This window comes from Balearica regulorum, chromosome W (assembly GCF_011004875.1).
Source record: "Balearica regulorum gibbericeps isolate bBalReg1 chromosome W, bBalReg1.pri, whole genome shotgun sequence".
Lineage (NCBI taxonomy): Eukaryota > Metazoa > Chordata > Aves > Gruiformes > Gruidae > Balearica > Balearica regulorum.
In genome coordinates, this window is record NC_046219.1 from 3,073,373 (window position 1) to 3,079,984 (window position 6,612).

The window sequence follows — 6,612 nt, forward strand, 5'->3', positions numbered from 1 at the left end:
GTAACCACAATTGCTCGAGAGGTTCAAACAAATCACAAATTTACTTAAAACTCAGCAGAACTACAAAAGATAGCGACTTGGCAAAAGTTAGAACAATACTTAAAACTTAGCAGAACTACGAAAGATAATGGCTTAGCAAAACTTGTAACGATATTACCGTAATGTGCCAAAAATGAAGTTAGAGACAAAGAGAGTGTCGGAGAGGAAAAGAGAGAGAGAAAGAGAGGGAGGAGAAGAGAAAAGATATCACCACCCTTGGATTCAGTGATGTTCTCTGCTCGTAGTTGTAGTCCTCAGGTGGCAGGCGCATGCTGAAAACTTATGTTTCCCCTTTTTATAACCCAATGTGCTCATCCCATAGGCAGGGGTCTGTCATCACTGAGCAGGTGCAGTATGTGCTCAGGAATGTTCTAGAAATCAGTCGGTGGGTTGTGGGGATGTGGTGGTTTAACCTTGGCTGGATGCCAGGTGTCCACCAAGCTGCTCTGTCACTCCCCTCCTCAGCAGGGCAGGGAGGGGAGAAAAATAAGATAGAAAAAAAACAATCCCAAATGCATGGGTCAAGATAAAGGCAGTTTAAGGCACGGAAGCAAAGTAAAAAGGCAAAAGATTATTCTCTACTTCCCATCAGCAGGTGATGTTTGGCCACTTCCTGGGAAGCAGGGTTTCAGTATGTGTAGTGGTTGCTCTGGAAGACAAACATTGTAAAAAAACCCAAATGCCCCTACCCCGTTCCTCCCCCTATCTCTCAGCCTTTTATTGCTGAGCAGCTGTCATATGGTATGGAATATCCCTTTGGTCAGTTTGGGTCAGCTGTCTTGGCTTTGTCCCATCCCAAGATCTTGCCCATCCCCAGCCTACTGCTGGGGGTGGGGGGCAGAAATGTTGGAGGGACAGCCTTGATGTGTGCTGGCACTGCTCAGTAGTAGCCAAAACACTGGTGTGTTATCAAGACCTTGCTACCTACCAATACACAGCACAGCACTATGAGAGGGCTGCTGTGGAGAAAATTAACTCCATCTCAGACAGACCCAATACAGGGGGTCATGGGGATCTCACTGTCCCCCCTCTTCGAGGTTGAGCAAGTGATGACCTTTTGCGGGTACACATGTGCAGGAGACAGATGATCTTTTGTCTACATGCTTCAGGAATAGGGGAGTGGGCTCACAAGATGGTATCCTGCCTCCATAGGTTCTGTCCTTGGTTGAGACGGATGTTTGCAACATTCCCTCATTATCAGTTTATCCTTGCTTGTGTGAAGATGGATGTTTGCGATATTCACTCAACAGAGCCTTACACCACCCTGTGGCTCAAACAGATGTCTTGACTTCTTCTTGGAGGTCATCTTCTAGGGTGGTGATTCTCACTTAGTGAACAGAGGAGGAAAGGAGAGAAGAGAAGGAAGAGAAGGCACGGATGATCATACAGCGAACAACAGCTTTGCAAATCATTAAAAATATGAAACCGACAACTAATGTTAGTCCTATTTTCATTAACCATGCCCCCCATCCCGTGAGTCCCATGGATTTTAGGATGGATTGTAACCAAGAGCTCAGAGTCTCGCCATCAAACCAGTCTTTTGGTTGCATGGATTGAAAAAGTTCTGCCATTTCATCTGTTATCTCCTTAGTTTTTGTTCGAACCTCCTCTATTGAGGTAGTAGCGTTGCGTATGGTGATACAACATTCTCCATCGGTGAGATTTAACATCCCACACACTCCTTGTTCTTTAAGCAATATCATATCCAGGGCTAGATGATTCTGAAGGGTCATCTTCGATACCTGTTGGACCTGTAAGTTTAATTCTCCAAAAGCATATTGTGTCCAGTTACTTAGAAGATGTACCTGACAGGTAATATTTTCTAGGACAAATTGACGTCGTTTTAAGGTTACATAAGGGGTAAAAATATTCTCAAACATTAACGCAGCTAGTTGTCCAGCCATGTAATAATTGGGAGTTTGGACTCCACTAATCGCCCATTCGGGGTGAGCCTTTGGATCATTTCCCGCCTCTCTACGTGATCACTGGGAAGGTACTGTAAAATTAAAAACAGGGGATGGATACAAAGAAGGGATACCCAATCCACACCTCAGGCCAGCATGATATTCCCATGATAAGTAAGAATAAAATTTTCCATTGGAGCATCCCCATGCTAATCCCAGAGGGGCTGGATATATGCTAGTTTTACAGGTATATTGATCCATATAATTCACAGCATATATAATAGGTTTGGTGTTTAAGGGTGTCCCTTGTAGGGAAAAATGAGTAAAGGGTACTCCACACCAGTTTTGTTTAATAAGATTGTGACTTTTGGGAAGAGTGAGGTTACAAGCTTTGTCGCTATTTTGCCATCCCTTCGAAGGATATCCCCAGCACGTGCACATATCTCGAATTAGGGTTCTGAGACTGTCAATAAACCAAGTTTTGGGAGGATCAGGATCTCCTAGTCCTGAATCACAAGTGATCGTGTTAGAACAATTAAAAAGGGGGCTTTCAACTTCCCTGACAGGTGGATCAAACAGGCTCTATAAAAACTCATCCCACTTTGGTCCCTGACCAAGCCCACATCAAATTACCTCTGTCTCCAGAGGTTATATGGGTCTTATTCGGGAGTGGGATACACCATTCTGGGTCCCGTTGAGTAGAATAGTTTGCTTCATAGAGATCAGGTTTTGCCAATGGATCAAACAGAGGATCCCATGGATAATAATGACAGGAGTATGTCCTGGTGAATTTGTCGAAAGTGACATTTCCAGCAGGTATGTTCCCTTTGGCGCTAGTAAATAAGGGGTTCAATCCATCTATTGGAGAAGGAATAGAGACATTAAACGGTGGTCTGGTAGCTTTACACGCCGCTGTTGAATATAACTTCGCATTTTTGGCTTGTTTTGGAGGTTTACTCCAAACGTCATATATATCAGACCTTATCATTGACTGTTGCCGAAAATACACTCAGTCATTCTTGACAGTCCAGTTGTGTGACAGGAACATTACAGAGGTGGCATTAGTCATATTAAAGATAAACGACAGATTTACAGGTGATATAAAAAACCTTAAGCCTTCTTCAGCTGATCTAGGTAGAGTAAGACACAGACCTTTATATTTTGGTAACCCCACATCCTAATAAAACCTTGAACTAACTCCCAAGCCAGATTTGGGGCGTTTTGCTTGTAGTTCCTATAACGCATAGGGAGAGACAAAGAACATAGGACCAAATCCGCAATTGCGGATGTTGAGCAGAATTGACAGTCACGGTTTGGTTATGTATCCCTCTGTATCACGCAGATTAGGAGTACAAATTCCCAAAAATAGTATCAGCTTTGACTTCTAAGGTGGAGGATGTTCCTGGCAGTTAGACCTGTTAAAAGAACAAAGGAAAAGATCCGGATTCTTTTCAAATTGGTAGTTAAAAGGATGGGACAATCCATCTGGTATTAATCTTGTATTCCTTTCCATGGGCATCAGCAGCCACCCATGAATAGGCATTCAGAGGAGTTTCAAGGGTCAGAGGCACCTCCCCCACTGCTGGGAGGTCCACCAGAACAGGTTGTCCTGGATAGTGTAAGGGTTTTACGGGGTCCTTTTTCTCCCTCTTTCCAGGGAGCAAGGAGAGGGGTGTTGGACAGAAAGCGGTAAGTTTAGGGCATCCATTTATCCCCCACTGACCATTTACTCTGGCTATGGCATCTGGGAGTCTTGCAGACCACCCAGGGTCGTGAGGCCTCAGGATGCGCTTTAGGAGTCCATTGGTTCTTTCTACTGTCCTGTTAGCTTGGGGATAGTAGGGGGTATGGAACGTCCACTGTATTCCCTTGGTTTTTGCCCACTCCTGGACTTCCCCGGCAGTAAAGTGGCTGCCGTTATCTGATTGAATCGATTTAGGTTTAGGTAAAAAGCGAAACCACAACTTTAGCCCTTTTACTGTATTTTCCCTGGTTGCCCATGCTACTGCTTCGGCCTGAACAAGTCCTGATATTACTTCCACCCCGACAAGCACATATTGTTTCCCTTCTGATTTCTTGAAAGGTCCTATGTAATCGACCTGCCAGGTTTCCCATAGTCCTTTCCCATCCCTCAGATGGAGTGGGGGATCCTGTAAGGGGTGCTTTTCCAGTCTAGTACAGCATAGGCCGCAGGCAGAAATTATTGTGTGAGTTTTCCGGTAACGGGCCATCCTCTGCTCCCAGCCTCTTTAAGAAGATCTTTGACTCCCGAGTGACCATGTTTGACGTGTAGCCACTCCAATAAGTGTTCCCATTTCTCCTCTTCTCTCTCTTCTGCCAGGATAGCCAAGCAGGGGAGCGAATCTACCTGATTGTTCAGAATGTGCGCTGGGTGATCTCCCCCTTGGTGGGCAACTACCCACCCCACCAATATGGGTTTTCACTTGGCTACATTTAATATTTCCTCTCACTTTTCTCTTTGCCATACGGGTACCTGGTTTACTTCCCACTCTCCCAAAAGGAGAGCCACTCAGTGCACCCCTTGAATACAGCATAGGAATCAGTGCAGATGTGTACGGGTTCAATACTGTCTGTCTCTCATTATCACACTCCAAACTGCTATCAGTTCCCCCACCTGAGCACCCCCTTCTCCTTCTGTTATAATTTGTTCCCTGGAATCAACATGTAGAGCCACTGCTCGGTGCTTCCATATTTTCCCCTCCCTCCTTGAAGCGGCGCCAGTGAACCACACATTTTTTCAGGTGGGATTCAAATGAGGGGGCTTCCTTTATGTAGGAAGAAGGGGTTTCCTCATCTGGGGGAGTGGATGATTTTTCCTGTATTTGGAGTGCCTTGGGTGCTCCCTCCTCTACTTGATATGTGTGACTGTAATGCTCTAGCTGGGCATACCACTTTCTAACTGTTTCCTGTTGTGTAACTCCCACAGGGGGTGGGGTGCCTGCCAGTACAGGCTTCAGGACCTTAAAGGGCCCTCATAGCATTATTGATTGTCACCATATAATTTTTTCAGCCTCCAGCAAGGCTAAACTGAACACAAAAAGACCTTTCTCCCAGATCGAGTAGTTATAAGGGGAGTGAGTTTGAATAATTACCCCCTGCTCCTGCAGCTCTCTTATCACCGGAGTGATACAGTAAGGGATAGGGTTTTACATTTACAATTTTAGACAGGGGAAGGGTAGGAGCAGTCTGCAAAAGCCTTATCAGGATTACCAGAGACCCGAACTTCCACTCCCTCCCCACTGAGCCTGTCCAGGACTTCCCTTTCAATAAATCCAATCCCAAAATATTCGTAGGGAGCACTCCCAATACCATAGTGGTCTCGGTGGGGGTGGTGTCTCCCGGCAACCAGCACTTTACTCGGGCTGTAGGTTGGGGTTTGGAATATCCGAATACATCAGTAACCCATATGGTTTTTTTATCAGGGTGTATTGGGTTTGCATGGCAATGTATTGGTAGCGGGGGGGGGCTACAGGGGTGGCTTCTGTGAGAAGCTGCTAGAAGCTTCCCCTGTGTCTGATAGAGCCAATGCCAGCCAGCTCCAAGATGGACCCAACACTGGCCAAGGCTGAGCCAATCAGCGCCTCTGTGATAACATATTTAAGAAGGGAAAAAACAAGTTAGAGGGAGCTTTTGCAGCCAGAGAGAGGAGTGAGAAGATGTAAGAACATCTGCAGACGCCAAGGTCAGTGAAGAAGGAGGGGGAGGAGGTGCTCCAGGCACCGGAGCAGAGATCCCCCTGCAGCCCGTGGTGAAGACCATGGTGAGGCAGGCTGTCCCCCTGCAGCCCATGGAGGGAGGATGAGGGGGTGTAGAGATTCCACCTGCAGCCCGTGGAGGACCCCACGCCGGAGCGGAGCAGGTTGAGACACCTGAAGGAGGCTGTGGCCCCATGGGAAGCCCACGCTGGAGCAAGCTCCTGGCAGGACCTGTGGAGAGAGGAGCCCACGCTGGAGCAGGTTTGCTGGCAGGACTTGTGACCCCATGGGGGACCCACGCTGGAGCAGTCTGCTCCTGAAGGTCTGCACCCCATGGGAGAGGCCCACGCTGGAGCAGTTCGTGAAGGACTGTCTCCCGTGAGAGGGACTCTATGCTAGAGCAGGAGAACGATGAGAGGAGTCCTCCACCTGAGGAGGAAGAAGCGGCAGAAACAACATGTGATGAACTGACCGTAACCCCCATTCCCCGTCCCTCTGTGCCGCTGAGTGGGGAGGAGGTTGAAGCCGGGAGTGAAGTTGAGCCCGGGATGATGGGAGGGGTGGGAGGAGGTGTTTTAAGTTTTGATTTTATTTTTCATTCCTCTACTCTGTTTTGCTTGGTAATAGATGAATTTCCTCTCTAAGTTCAGTCTGTTTTGCCCATGACGATAATAGTGAGTGATCTCTCCCTGTCCTTAGCTTGACCCACAAGCGTTTCGTTATACCTTTTCTCCCCTGTCTAGTTAAGGAGGGGGAGTGATAGAGCAGCTCTGGTGGGCACCTGGCCTCCAGACAGGGTCAACCCACTGCACAGGGACAATCCCACTCCAGCCGGTGGTATCGGCATTTAAAGCAGACATTTGGGCCCCTGCGTCTACCAGAAAAGTGACCAGCGTCTTAACAGGACCAAGGGGAAAGGTTACCAGTAGGTCCCCCTGCTCGTTTTCAGTGAG

At 47.3% G+C, this 6,612-nt stretch overlaps 1 long non-coding RNA gene across 1 annotated transcript in view; it reads right to left on the reverse strand.

Moving 5' to 3' along the window:
* Positions 1 to 6,211, reverse strand: part of LOC142599234 (uncharacterized) — a 399,433-nt gene extending 393,222 nt beyond the window's left edge. Inside the window, exon 1 of the long non-coding RNA XR_012832857.1 lies at positions 5,959 to 6,211. This is a non-coding gene — a long non-coding RNA (uncharacterized LOC142599234). The remainder of the gene's footprint in view (positions 1 to 5,958) is intronic.
* Between the last annotated feature and the right edge of the window lie 401 nt (positions 6,212 to 6,612).